The following is a 15,207-nucleotide window of genomic DNA, read 5'->3' as shown; positions in this document are numbered from 1 at the left end:
AAGAATGTGGTGGGATCATCTCTTTCCCTATTACTTTTTCAGTCTTATTATAATCCATTGTTCTTTGAATATTTTAAGGTATCAAAAAGAGAGCAATTTACAGTGTCAAAGGCTGCAGAGAGGTCAAGAGGAATGAGGATTTAGAAATAGTTGTTAGATTTGGCAATTTGGCAAAAATTGACCATAAATTTGGTTAAGAGATCATTGGTAACTTTAAAGAGATCTATTTCAGTCAAATTATGAGGCCATAAACCAGACTATAAAGCATTCAAGAGAAAGTGAGAAAAAAGGAAGTGGAGGGCCAATTGTGGAAGACCTTCTCAAATAGTTTATCTACAAAATGAAGAAGAGATATAGGATGATAGCTCGCAGGAATAGATAGATGGAGAGAATTTTTTGAGAATAGGGTAGACATGATTATATTAATAGGAAGCAGAAAAGCAGCCAAGGGAGAAGGAGAAATTGAAGATATATGAAACATGGGAATTGATAAATGGCACAATCTACTGGAGAAGATAGGATGGAAGAGGATTACTTGTACATGCAGAGAATTTGTCTTGACAAGGGAAAGGACCACCTCTTTGTGTGAAATGGAGTGGAAGAGGGACCTTTAGATGACTCAGTGGATAGAGAGGGAGCCAGGCCTAGAGATGGGAGATGCTGCATTCAAATTTGGCCTCAGGTACTTCCCAGCTGTGTGACCTGGGGAAGTTACTTAACCCTCATTGTCTAGCCCTTGCCATTCTTCTGCCTTGGAACCAATATTCATTAATGATTCTAAGATGGAAGGTAAGAGTTTTTGGTTTTGTTTTTGTTTCTTTAAAGGGAAGTAGTTGTGTGAATCATTACATAGTAGAAGTAGTACTAGTAATACTGGTAATAGTAGTTATAATAGTGGTAGTGGTGGTGATGATGGCATTGAGGAGGAGGAGGAGGAGGAGAAGGAGGAGGAGGAGGAGGAGGAGGAGGAGGAGGAAGAGCTTACATTTTTAATTTTGCAAAACACTTCACAGGTATTATTTCATTTGATCTTCACAATAATGCTTTGAAATAGGTACTCTCACTATCACTATTTTTCGGTTGAGGAAACTGAGGCACAAAGAGGTTAAGTGACTTTCCATTGATTCATAGCTAATGTCTGAAATAGTATTCAAACTTAATTCTTTCTGATTCTATATCCAACATTTTATCTCCTTGTAAAATTCTATAGTTTAGAACCCAATGAAACCATTTTAATAATCTAAAATCTAAAAGTTTGTTTTAAATCTTCCTTATCCACATACTTACAATCTATCTCAAATAACAAAAACTGATTAATAAGGCTATGTTTTTTTCCTTATAGAAATCTTGCAAGGAAATGGCTATAACTCAAGTTGAGCTATATTATTTAAGCATTCATCAGAGAGTCGATGTGATATAGTGGCTAGAAAACTGTTCTTGGAGTGAGGAAGACCTGGGTTTGAATGTTTTAAGTTTATACATTTTGACTTTTAACAAATATTAGCTGGCTGACCATGAGAAAGTCACTAAAACTCTCAGGGACTCCCCAAAAATTCTAAGACTAAAAGTTACTAAAGATGTTACAATTGACAGATCTATACACTCAAAAATATAAATGTTCAATAATCTAACCACTTAACAAATTTGGAAGTGTCTCAGTCTTCATAGAATTAAGGGTTCCTTTCTAATTGTCTTCAATGGCAGCTCTCTGTCCTGACAACTAATTGGTTTTATCACAAAGACCAGTGTGAAAAAAAATAGTATTCGGATTGTCCTAATTTTTTCAGTAGTAGACACTAAGATGGCGAGAGATGGACTAACTGGCCCAAATAGCTGACATAGCATTAAAGAGCAGCGAAGAGAACCAAGGACTCTGGAAAGTTATCTGGAAAGGAATATTAGATAACAAACTCATTTTCAGGTCATAGCTACCATGGCACACTTAAAGTAGTGGTACTAGACCTACCAGCCAGCTAATTTAAACTGACAGAGTAGGGGTAGTTGGTGGCTTGGTGGATTTGAGAGCCAACCCTAGAGATGAGAGGTACTGGGTTCAAATCTGGTTTCAGATACTTCCTAGCTGTGTGATCCTGGGCAAGCCATTTAACCCCCATTGCCTAGGTCGAACTACTCTTCTGCTTTGGAACCAATATACAGCATTGACTCTAAGATGGAAGGTGGGAAATTTTTGTTTTTATTTTTATTTTTAAAGAAACTATCAGATTGAATAACTTTACATCATTTTGTAGGCTTTGACTTTTCCCTTCAAAGTTCAATTAATCAGAGCACCAGAGGAACAAAAGAGTTATTCCATATATTTCCAGTAGTCTTAAATAAATTAAATATTAAATAAAAGGTATTGAGAGTTAGTATTTTCATTCTGTAAAGACCTACCTTTTTCTTTTTTCTTTTTCTTTTTCACAGACTTCTGGCATGGGACTTAACTCTCCTCCTCCAGTAGCAGTAGCAACAAACAGTATGTGGCAACAAAAAACTGTGCTCATCTAGGTGAACATGTGGCTCTAGACACCTTCTTCTGTTTACTCTTTCCTTCCCTAAGCACAAGTGAAAAACAAGCAATCCTGAGAAAAGAATGGTTCCATCTTTGGCAGATAGGAGCCAGATGGTTCCACTCTTGGGTCTAGAGTTCCTGAATTCAAGATCTAGGCATCAGCCAACAAGAAGTAAGGTTTCTCAGAGAAAGTGGGCAATGACAGGATCCTGAAATATGAAGGATTAAAGAAGCAGGATAATAAGAATAACAAAAAGAAAAGAAATAGGTGCGAGAAGATTTTAACAAAAAGAAAGGTCCCTAAATACCAACATATTCATAACGATATTTTTTGTAATAGAAAAAAAATACTGGAAACAAAGTTGGTACCCATTGACTAGGGAATGGTTAAACAGATAGTAATAAATGCATTGGTAGAATATTACTTTGCCATGAAAGACAAATAAGAAATTCAGAGAAATGTGAGAAGACTTGTATGAACTAATGCAGAGCAAAGTAAGGAGAACCAGGACAACAATATACATGATAACCATGATAATGTAAATGAAAGCAACACAAAAAGGAAATTAATTTCAAAATAAATACACTAATATTGACTCCAGAGTTTATATAACTATGCCAAATGTGGCAGACAAAGACAGACATAATTACTGTCTTTGTTAATTTTACTTGAATGGGGGAAGAGGGATCAAGGGAGTGGACTGTGAGGAAAGTAGATAAGGAAATTATGACATAAAATATAAAGATATTAACTTTTTTTAAGATAATGAAAATGAAGACTTTTTGGATAATAAGCAGTAACAAATGGTCTCCCAAAGTTAGAATTTACTCTATCCTCATATGGTTTCATAGAATCCCTAGTTTTCTTCAGAGAATAACTCTGATGCCACCTCCTCTATGAAGATCTTCCTGAATCCCCTACACATATTTTGTATCCTCTTCTTGTAATTACTTTGTAGTCTTTAACAGATAGTTTTTATCTGCTAACTCTTACCTGTTTTAGCCTTTCTAGATAAAGTAAATTCCTTGAGAGTACTTGCTATGTTTCTTTGAATCCCTAGAATAATACCTTACATATCATAAACTCTTGAAACATGTTTGTTGAATTGAAAAGAAGACAAGAAAGATCAAAGATCCCAACTAGGGCATTATGATTAGATGGTTCACCAACCAGAAAAAAAAGAGTGTTCAGATTGGTTGACAGTGTTTATGAGTGAACATCTATTCTATAAAAGCAGAAAAATGTGACAGAAGCAAAAGAAGACAGAAAAGACAAGAGAGGGAGAAAACGTGAAAGGGTAAAAAGAAAATAACAGTGATTAAAAAAAAAAACTAATGCTGAAATGGCCATTAGCAACATTTGAAGAAGTGAAAAAGGAAGCAGAATATTCCTCTGAGAGCAGAGAAAAGAGCCAATTTTAGAGAGACAGGAATTAAAACAATTGGAGTTGGGGGTGGGGGACAGACCTAGACTCAAGTAACCCCAAAGGGAGCACAGCGTCAGTCTAAATGTGTTTGTATTTGGTGGAGCAAATAGTCACAGTGTTTCTATGAGAAAATAAGTTAGTAAATTAAATATGGCATGCCAGTCTCCAAAGATTAAGTTTTAAGATTAAGAGGAATGAAGAGGCACATAGTGAACATGAGTAGGCAGCAATATGTTACCAACCAAAAATTTCACCAGGCAAATGGCATAAAAGTTGTCATTAGAAAGATGCATGACAGGAAACGAAGGTGGGTCATAATGTGGCAAAAATGAAAAAACTAATGAATGGCCCCTGTGTTCCATAAAAATTCACATGATGTTAAGAAAGTTAGTGATCCATCCTAACATACTGAGTGGACCTCCAGTGAAGGATAGACAGAAAGATATGGTTAAGAGTTACAGAGGATGACATTGTTGGAGGAAATGCTCACAACTGGCAGCAGTGATATCCTTAAGAAAGCAAGTCCATAATCATTCATTCCTGTGCTTCAGATCACTTCTATCTATACCTGCATCAACAACTACAGTATATTAGAATATACCTTTATAATAAAAACTCAGATAGTTAATAAAAAACCAAATACTTTTAAAAAAGAAGGCAGGAAAGCCAGCTAGGGGGCTCAGGGGATAGAATGCCAGATCTGGAGCCAGAAGGTCCTGGGTACAAATCTAGCCTCAGACACTTTCTAGCTGTGTGACCCTGATCAAGTCACTTAACCCCAATTGCCTACTCCTTACACTTGTCTGCCTTGGAATCAATATTTAGTATCAATTCTCAGACAGAAGGTAAAGTTTAAAAAAAGAAAAAGGCAGGGAAGTATATAGTATGGGTGTCAGGGATTCCCTCTGAAATGATGAAAATCTAAAAGACTGTGAATATCAGTTAACTTAAAAATCATCCAATAAAACCTTATCTTACTTCTCTGCTTATTTATTAACCAAAGTATTAAAACAGTTCCTAAAAACTGAACTCTCTAAAGAATGAACTGAAAATTCATTCTATTGTATGTGGAGATGAATATGCTAATACTTCAGTATTAAAGTGGAGTCAAGATTTTGTCAATATAGTTATTCCTTCCACTGGCACAGATCCTAACCCATACACACCTTCTCATCTAGTGGCATTCCTGGCCACTCCCCTCCAGAAGCCCTCCATAGAGACCAACCCAGTGTATTAGAGACTCTCACCTCAGTCTCCAAATATCTCCATCCACCAGTTAGACATTCCAGTCTCTCTGCCTTCCCACACTCTTTCTCTTTGGTTATTGGCCCAACTCTCTTTCCAGTCCTACTTACCATTAACAATTTCTTATATACCACAAAGATTTGAAGAAAGGAGAAAACCTCACCTATCAAATTGCATTAATTTGTGCATCAAAAAATATTTCAGACCACTTGGAAGAAAGTCTACATTGTCTATATTTTTAACAAAAATACTGTAAAAATAAATTTAAAAACTTAAATGTGGCGTTTATGGCTCTCACGGCCAAAAAGGTTGCTGACCCCTGATCTAGATACTTCCATACAAAAAGTATTTATTAAGCACCTACTATGTACTAGGCACTATGCTAAGCCTTTACACATGTCATTTAATATGTCATTATAATATGCCAATGAGATAAGAAAATAATGATAATAATCATTTCCTGATGAAAAGGTGATGAACTTTCAGAATTAAAAGCAAAATCTATATGCCTGCCTATCCATTATGTCCTTCAAGTCAATCTCTGCCAAAGGCCGGTGCAAACTGAAACAGACAGGTTACATAAACTCCAAATAGCAAAACATTCTAGAGCAGCAATTGTTGAACCTTTTAGAGACCAAGTGCCCAAAGAGCAACCCTCACATTTCATGTAAGCCCCCTGCCTTACCCCAGTCAGGGAAGGAAGTATTTCCTTTGGGCTGCTGGGCAGAGGGGCAGGTGATGCAATGCAGGTGATGTGATAAATGTCCTCAGGCACACTGAAGAGGGGGAAGGGAGCAGCCCCCACCAGCACATGTGCCATAGGTTTGCCAAAGCAGTCCTAGAAGTCCCACATTGTGAGGGCTGGGTTTTGCCCATCTTCAGTAAGCCTCCAATAAGATGACTTCATCTTGGCCATGAATCTTCAAGCCTCTTTGTCACTCTCAATTACTTTCAGTTCCCCTTTCTGTTGTCTCCATTTGAGGCTGGGATGGGCCAACCAAACTGCTCTCATTTTAGTTTATCTATCAGGAAGTACTGAGTCAACAATCCCTTGCAGAACCCACCTCAATATGTTCCCACACCTGCCATACAGATCAGATCCAAGGAATGAGGTGGGGCAGGGAAGGGGAAACAGGTAGGAGAATAGAATATTACAGTGTCCAAGATCATTAAGAGAAGAAAGAAAATGAAGATGTAGAAATAAGGTGAGCACAAGAGCTATCTGGAAAAGGGATTGTATATAACTTGAGAGGTTAATATTTGAACTAGAGAACATTAGGGCAGACTGAGAATGAGGTAAGTCAAGAAAAAAAACATATAAACTGTCTCACAAGTCTTAGCTTACATCTGAATTTGGGGACACTCTATATAAATCCATTGAGATATTAAGAGGCAAAGGGGGAAATGAATGCGGTACGTCTGTCAACACAACTGGACACAGTAGAATCTCATTGTCTTAAACTTCTGGATTAATCCAAGATTATAAATAGCTGAGGATGGGAAGTGGGAAGGAGAAGAGCAAATCTGACATAATCTATCTCTTTGTTGCTTTATAACTATATAAAACACTTGGATTTGGCCTACAAGCCCCTGGAGGATTTAGAAGTAAATGTTTTATTTCTTAGGTATCTTCCAAATCCTAGATGTGTTTTCCCTGCTTTAGATTGAAAAGGCAACAGACTATTTCACTCCAAGGACGAAGGATGCTCCTGGGTGAAGAACATACCAGCAAAATAGTTATGGAAGGACCAGACTGACAGCTCATTCTGACTGAGAACAAATTGAGGGGGAAGGCAAGAAAGGAGGAGGGATGGAGGGAGAAATGTAAATCATTTATTTATCCAGTCGTGCATTATACACATATGAAATGAAAGGATTTTATGGAATTTAAAAGTATACATGCAGGAACAAACAATACTAACAACCTAGCTTAAAAGGTGAGGAGAGACTGGGATGCAAGGGAATTTTAAAGACCCGGTACTTCTAACCCGAGCTACTACTGCCTCTCTTTTTTGGCATGATTTCCCCTACCAACACTCAGGGGTTGAAGTGTTAGCTTAAGGTTTTTATCCTTAATGCTGACTTCCTCATGGTTGTGGATTTCAAATCACACCCCTAAGATTACTTAATGCATTTAAATAATCTGGTGTCTGGAGAATGAATACAAAATGAGCCTCGAGAGAGAAATCATTTATGTCCCTAGCCGCCCTCACTTTTTAGCCAGGAGCCCTCAAGACACCAGTAAACATAATCTTCTATGCTCCTGCTAATAACTGAGCACTGTCCAAGGGCTCCAGAGGTTTCATTTCCAAGCAGCCCCTTGGTGGAAAAGAAGAGTGCAGAAATCACCTTGAACCCAATAGGCTATAATTTCTTTTTCAGTTCTGGGCGCGGTAAGGAAAAGGAGATTTTTGGACTTCAGATTACAAGGTCGCTTTATGGTTTAGTTTTGCTTGTTCTTAAACACAACACTAAACCACAAAAGCTTCAGGCCCAAAGGATCTAGGAAATACATTCGATAACAGGAATTGCTTTTTTTTTTTTTTTTTTTTTTGCCGAAGCTGCTCCTTTTAGTCTTTTTTCCTCCCTTTCTTCCTATTTAAAAGCTCTATTGTTACATTTCTAAAGAAAAAACAGTGCCATGAAAGAAAGTTGGAATCAGAGAACCTGAGTTTGAATCCTCATTCTGTTACTTACTTCCTGAGGGACCAAGAACCTTCACCTCCATAAGCTTAGTTCCCTCATCTATAAAATGAAGGAATTGGACTAGATGACCTCCAACAAATACCTCCTATCTCCAAATCTTATGATTTCAATTAAACTTCTATTTCCCTGCCCATGGCATAGTTTCATAAATTGCCTCCTTTTTATACTTGACTCTGAAAATGCTGAAATTCTTCTCTGGATGTCCCCTCCTCCCTCGTGTTCAATTGTTCTATCCACATTTTAGTGTCTTCCTTTTTCAGGTTTTTCCTAATGAATATTTCCAGCTATAAATATTGGAAAAATAACTTCTGTGGTGTTCAGTCAACCCCGGCATGCCACGGTTGGCACTATGTGGCTCATGCACATTAGAAGGAATGGTTCCTTAAAGATTCCAAAGTAAGTCAGAAATAGGATCAAGTTGTATTCAGTTGGCACATCACTGGCCAATCACACAGAAGGATGAAGAATTTCTGGATGATGGGATTGAGAGCTAGAAGGATCCTTTGATTCAGAGCCAATTGTTAATTCAGCATACTACAAATGAGGGCTTGACTTATTGTTTTGTTGTCAGTCTAAACTTTAAAAAGTGATGGAGAAAATGTTAATAATGTATATTAAGTGGCAGTTAAGTGGCTCAGTTGATAGAGAGCCAAGCCTAGAGATGGGAGGCCCTAGGTTCATATCTGGTCTCAGACATTTAAAGTCATAGCTGTGTGACTATAGAAATTTAACACTAGCCTGTATTCCATTTTTGGCTCCTCAAGACAACTTTTAGATTTTAAAACAAAAGATCTTATTTATGAACTTCTGAACTATATCTTTCTGAGGCAAAGGGTTGAATCTCCCAACATGCTAGGAGATGCTGTACTAGTTCTGTGTGGCCATTCTAAGAATTGTGTGGTGACTCTGGGTATCTGGAAGACCCACCTCTTATCTGGACTGAGGTCAGAGTCCTCCAAATCAAAGGAACATAAACTGGACTAGGGGGAAGAAAGTAGTGTTTCTTGCCTCAGAGTTGCAGAGAGAGGAGGGGGCTAAGAGAGCACTAGCTCACTCATGGTGGGGCTGCACAGTTGACTCAGATAGAAGTGACTAGAAGAATACCTACCTATGGCTGTGCTGGAGGTCTGGCTATGGAGCTGGCTGCTAAGGAAATAGCCAGCCACATGTGACTGGTGACTTTTCTTTCTCTGGCTTGCTTTTTATTATTTAATAAATAATCATAAATTAAGATACAGTCTCCAGAGAATTTCAATCATAATAGGGTAAGAAACTTAAGCCCATTTTCCTAGCTCATACAATTATTCTGCTTTGGAATCAATACTCAGTATTCATTCTGAGACAGAAGGTAAAGGTTGAAAAAATAAATAAATAATGATAATAATGTGTTTAAACTTAAAGGTATGTTCTAAGTACACTTTTTTTGCAGAGACAATTGTTAAACCTTTACCAGAACACTTCTGTTGCTAAGATATTGCCTAGCCCTGCATTGGTGAACCTATGGCACATGTGCCAGAGTGTGCTAGAGGGAGCAGCTCCATTCCCTCTCTCCACATGCACTTGGGGACATTTCTCATATGACCCGCCCCTCTGCCCAGCAGCCTAATCAAAGTGCTCCCTCCCTCCCCTGTCTGGGTTAAGACAGGGCACTCACATGCAGCATGAGGGTTGTAGTTTGGGCACTCAGACTCTAAGATCTCTAAAAGGTTCACAATCACTGACCTAGCCCAATCCTTTCATTTTACAAATACAGTAGCTACCCCTGGCTACTGCTGTTGGCTGAAACTTCAGGTATAAGCTAACACCGCCTGTGGAATCAGGAATACAACTGTACTACCTACACCACTACTCTTGCACTTTGGGGCCATTAGTACAATAAATAAGGACTTTTTAAAGCAAAAGCACTTTGATAACACTACAATGAATTCCATCAGTATGAATAAAAGAGATAGACTAGAGGAAAGATTCATATGGGAGTTTGGGCTTGGGGACAAAGAGAAATGAGTCATGTACTGGGCTGATGAACTTCACCGTGTTACAGCCTATATTCACTTGGCAGGCAATTTGAAACATTTTTTTTAATTTTTCTGGAATTTTCTAAATTTTCCCATTTTTTTCATTTTTTTCCCATGGTTAACTATGGGTAATTTGATAATAGTAGTTATCAAATCAGCAGATATGAGGGCACAATGGCAAAATCCAAAGTCATTTAAGCAATAAGTAACAGAAACAAGACTTTAATCCAGTTCTTCCAACTTGAATTCCAGTCCTCTTTCTACTTTATTATGTTGCCTCTTCTTCTTGGTTTTAAATGGTGAGTCTTCCGGACTAGGTTCAAATATTACTTCTTCTCCTTATTGTTTGAGTTGAGGCAAATCACTTCATATTTCTGGACCTCAGTATTCTCATCTGTAAAATGAAAAAATGGGAGAAGATGATCTCTAAAGTCTCATCTTCTAGGGCAGTGATAGTAAACCGATGGCGCACGTGCCAAAAGACATGCAGAGCCCTCTCCATGGGACACTTGCATTTGCCCACCAGAGTTTGCTACTAGAAAGCTAGAGGGTCTCGGGATAGAGTTGTTCCCCTCCCCCTCTCCATGTACCTGAAGACATTCCTCACTTCCCCCACCCCTCTACCCAGCAACCCAATAGGAGAGCTTCCTCCCTCCCCTGTCTGGGATAAGATGCTGGGGAGGCAGTGCTCACATGCTGCATGAGAGTAAAGTGGGAATGACAGCCTGTTGGGTCTGTGGTGAAGGTGATTCCTGTGATGGAGTTGGACAGGATCTAGGTTTGAGAGCATAGCTCATAGCATGGCACATAGCTGGAGGGGAGTGGAGAGCTTGGGCCACTCTTCCCTCCACTCTACATATGTCTCTTATCACCCACCCCTCTGCCCAGCAGTCCAGTGCTTTCTCCCTCCTCTGTCTGGGGTAAGGGAGAGGGGCCTGGGGCAGGGTGAGATGGGGAGAGGAGGGCACAGCATTCAGTTTTGGGGGGTCAGGGTTGGTTCAAAGTCTGGAGGTGGGGTCCAGCACTCCATCTCTAAAAGGTTCACCATCACTGTTCTAGGGCATCAGTAGCACACTTATTAAGTCATAAGGCTGGGAAGTAGAGTTAGATTTTTAGAACCTGGATCCAAAATAATTTTGAAATCTGAAAACCATGAGTCACACTGAATGAGATGAAATGTAAGAAGGATAAATGGAAAGCACTTCCCATGGTTATTAAAAAATTAACTGGAGGGGGCAGCCAGGTGTCTCCTTCCTAACTATGTGACCTTGGGCAAATCACTTAACTCCCATTGCCTGGCCCTTACCACTCTTCTATCTTGGAACCAATTCACATTACTGATTCCAAAGATGGAAGGTAAGAGTTTAAAAAAAAAAATCAACAGGATAGATAAAATGGCTCAACAGTCCCTATGAAAAAGATCTGGGGGTTTAAGTGGATTGCAAACTCAATATGAGTCAATATGTGACAAGGCTGCCTTATAAGAAGTATGGTGACCTGAACTTAAGGGCTATACTCCTGCTATGCTCTGTCCTACTTATACTATATCTTTTTTTTTTTTTAACCCTTGTACTTCGGTGTATTGTCTCATAGGTGGAAGACTGGTAAGGGTGGGCAATGGGGGTCAAGTGACTTGCCCAGGGTCACACAGCTGGGAAGTGGCTGAGGCCAGGTTTGAACCTAGGACCTCCCGTCTCTAGGCCTGACTCTCACTCCACTGAGCTACCCAGCTGCTCCACTTATACTATATCTTGAGTACTGTGTTTAGTTCTATACATCACATGTTAGGAAACTACTGGCAAACTGAAGCATATCAAGGAACTGAGGAGAGAATACTTAGATCATGATAGCTATCTTTAAGTATGCAAAGGACTATTATGTGAAAGAACCTATTAACCTTGTTCTGCTTGGTTCTAAATGACCCAACCAGAAGCAATTCATCCATTCTTTCATCCAACAAGCAATGGATAGAAGTTTCAGAGAGAAAGATTTGGGCACAGTACAAGCAAAAACAATATAACAATTTAGAGTTTTCCAAAAAATGCAAAGGACCACCTCACTGGCTAGTATTTCTCCATTGGCAGAAATCTTCAAGCTAAGGCTAATTGACCATTTGTCAGGAATATTATAGGACTTCTGTTCAGATATCATTTGGACTACATAATTTCAGAAGTCCCTTCCAACTCCTTAGATTTTATGATTCTACTATTATATCCATTTTATAAATTAAGAAGCTAAGGTTTCCAAGACATGCAGCTAGTAAGCAAGTGATGAAGTCTCTTTTCTCCAAGTGCAATGATCTTTCTCCTTTATTATAACTACCTCTCAAAAGATTATCTTTTGGGGGCAAAGCTGGGTGGCTCAGTGGATTGAGAGCCAGGCCTAGAGACGGGAGTTCCTAGGTTCAAATCTGGCCTCAAACACTTCCCAGCTGGTGACCCTGGGCAAGTCACTTGACCCCCATTGCCTAGCCCTTTGGAGCCAATACCCAGTATTGACTCCAAGATGAAAGGTAAAGGTTTTTTTTTTTTTAATTAAAAATTCAAAAAAGATTATCTTTTTTATTTTTAAAATATTGTATTTTTCCTCAATTACATGAAAAACAGTTTTTAAATTTCATATTTTAAAAGTCTGAGCCAAAATCTCACCCTCCTTCCCGGAAAGAGTGAACAATCTGATATCAATTTTATATGTGTAGTAGTAAGAAAGACTAGATATTCTAGATATCACTCCCAGAAAAAGTTCAGCCCAGTTTTTCCTGTTTGAAATCTATTTCTGCTATAAAGAAGTCCTCAGACTTTTCCATAATTCAACTAGTTACTAGAATTCCTATGTCTAAGACCTAAAACACACACACACACACACACACACACACCACTCACCTAGGAATCCTAAAAGACCAAGAATCTGAGAACCACTTCTAGACGGCATAAGCTGATGAAGGAATTGATGGGTGGAGCCATTTATTTTAAGCCTGAAAATTCCCTGCTGATGAATGTCTTTCTCCAAGCCTTTATTATTTTTCTCAGCTCCCCCCTCTGGATCCTTAAGGACTATTGCTAAGCACAACAATCCTGCTGTTTAAATAATCACTTTGGAGGCATCATTTTGTTGTTTCTAAAGACTTCCAGGATGCCTTTTTTGATAATGACCCCTTAATCCTTTCCCTAAAGGGTGAGCTGGCCCGTTTCTTCATGTAGCACATGTTTCCTGCATTGGTACTGACTCAGGCTGCTTTTACTCTGTACTTTGAACTCAGTTTGTGTTATCTGCTGGCCCAATCACTGAAAAACATCCCAAATCCTTTGGAATGTGGAAGGTCGCTGCTAAGTATTCCTGGGTTTCTAAAGTTAGTCACTGGTTGGAGTAGAATTAAGAGATCAAGCCTTAGCAGGCTTTGTCAAAATCATAATTAGGGTTAACATGCATGAAAGACTTTAATTTACAAAATATTTTTTCTCACAAGGAATGGAAGTGCCCTATCCCCATTTCATAGACAAAAAAAGTGAGGCTTCACAAGTTCAAGTAATTTGATCGTGGTATTATAGTCAGTAAGTAGGAAAGCCTTGAACTCAGATCTTAACTTGAAATCTCACATTATACTATACTGCCTCATTGAAGAATTCATTGAGGTAAGATGAAAAAACACTCAGTGATCTCCTTCTACTTTCTAATTTCTAATCAAAGACTGGCAGTAAATTGTAAAAGTGACTCTGCCTTGACTTTTTCTCCGTCTGAAATCAGTTCTGATATTTATCGTCACTTCAGTCATGTCTGACTCTTCGTGACCCTGTTTGAGATTTTTCCTGGCAAAGATACTGTAGTGGTTTGCATTTTTCTTCTCTAGCTCACTTGACAGATGAGAGAACTGAAGTAAACAGAGTTAAGGGACTTGTCCAGGGTCACACAGCTAGTGAGACCAGATTTTTAACTCAGGGGGATGGGTCTTCCTGACTTGAGACCTGGCACTTTATCCATTGGGCCACCTCGTTTCCCCAACACTATAATATAGTGTCATCCATAAGATCAGTCAAATGAAGGATGTTAAGTAAACTCAGGAAGACACAAAGCTGTAGGGGTTGGCCTGGCACAGGCCAGAGAGGAGCATGCTGGGTGGGAGGCAGAATGTCGCTAATACCAGAAGCTGTTTCCAGTCCAAGTTCACTCTGGAATTTCTGGTCCTGACAAGTCCCTGGGGCACCACAGGGCACCATGGAATTGCCTAATTCCCCCCAAAGCCAGTGGTACAAGATCAAGTTCTAGACTTGAAGGTAAAAGTCATAGAAAGAACCGAATCTTTTTCATTGTGATAATTACAAAATAAATTCCCAGTGGAGAAGGCACTTGTTCTTCTCATAGCCTCCTTTTTCTGCTGTAAAAAAAAAAACTTAGTAGACATAATTTAAAGCAACCCAAATCAATGAGCATTTATCAAGTGCCTACATGCAAAGCCTTGTGCTAGATACTAAGACTACAAAGACAAAATGAAAAGAAATCCAAGCCATCAAAGAACTTCAATCCCACTGGGCCATTTTTAGGAGGGTGTTGAAACTGAGATAAATCACACTGGATGCTCTTCTCCAGGAATTTTAATCTCAGCAAGAGGAAACTAAGGGTTTCCCCCAGTTTTGTACACTTCTTTTGTTCTATGATATTTTGATAATTATATTTTAATATTAGTCAATAAATATTTATTCTGCATTATTATATATGCAGGGAGGGAAATGTGCTAAGCATTGAAGATAAAAAGAAAGGCAAAAAAACAGGTTCCTTTCCTCGTATTCTAATTGCAGAGAATTAAGACAAACAAAATAAATAAACTTGTTTATTTATTTGCTTGTTTATTTGCTTGCTTCTATGTATATCTCACTTATTTATTTAATTTATTTATTTTATTATTTCAGATCACATTTTAATAATTAAATAATTATTTTTATTTGCTTGTTTTGTTGGGCTCATTAAATCGATAAATAGATAAATTGGAGAATTTGAATAAATTTTAAATTAATGAATAAATTTAACCTTTATTTAATTCATTTAATTATTTAATTATGTGTTATATAATATGTAAATATATATGTATATGTGTGTGTATATATATATATATATATATATATATATATACCATAGACATATATCATCTATATAGGGTAAATTGGAGATCATCACAGAGGGAAGACACTAGCACTCATCAGGAAAGGCTTCTTACAGAAGATGGAATTTTAGCTGGTCTTTGAAGGAAGGCAGGAAGGCCAAGAAGTACAGATGAAGAGGGAGAGGATTCCAGGCATGGAAAACAGCC

The sequence above is a fragment of the Gracilinanus agilis genome, chromosome 1, assembly GCF_016433145.1.
Source record: "Gracilinanus agilis isolate LMUSP501 chromosome 1, AgileGrace, whole genome shotgun sequence".
In the NCBI taxonomy this organism is placed as follows: Eukaryota; Metazoa; Chordata; class Mammalia; order Didelphimorphia; family Didelphidae; genus Gracilinanus; species Gracilinanus agilis.
Note: the sequence above shows the minus strand (reverse complement) of the source record.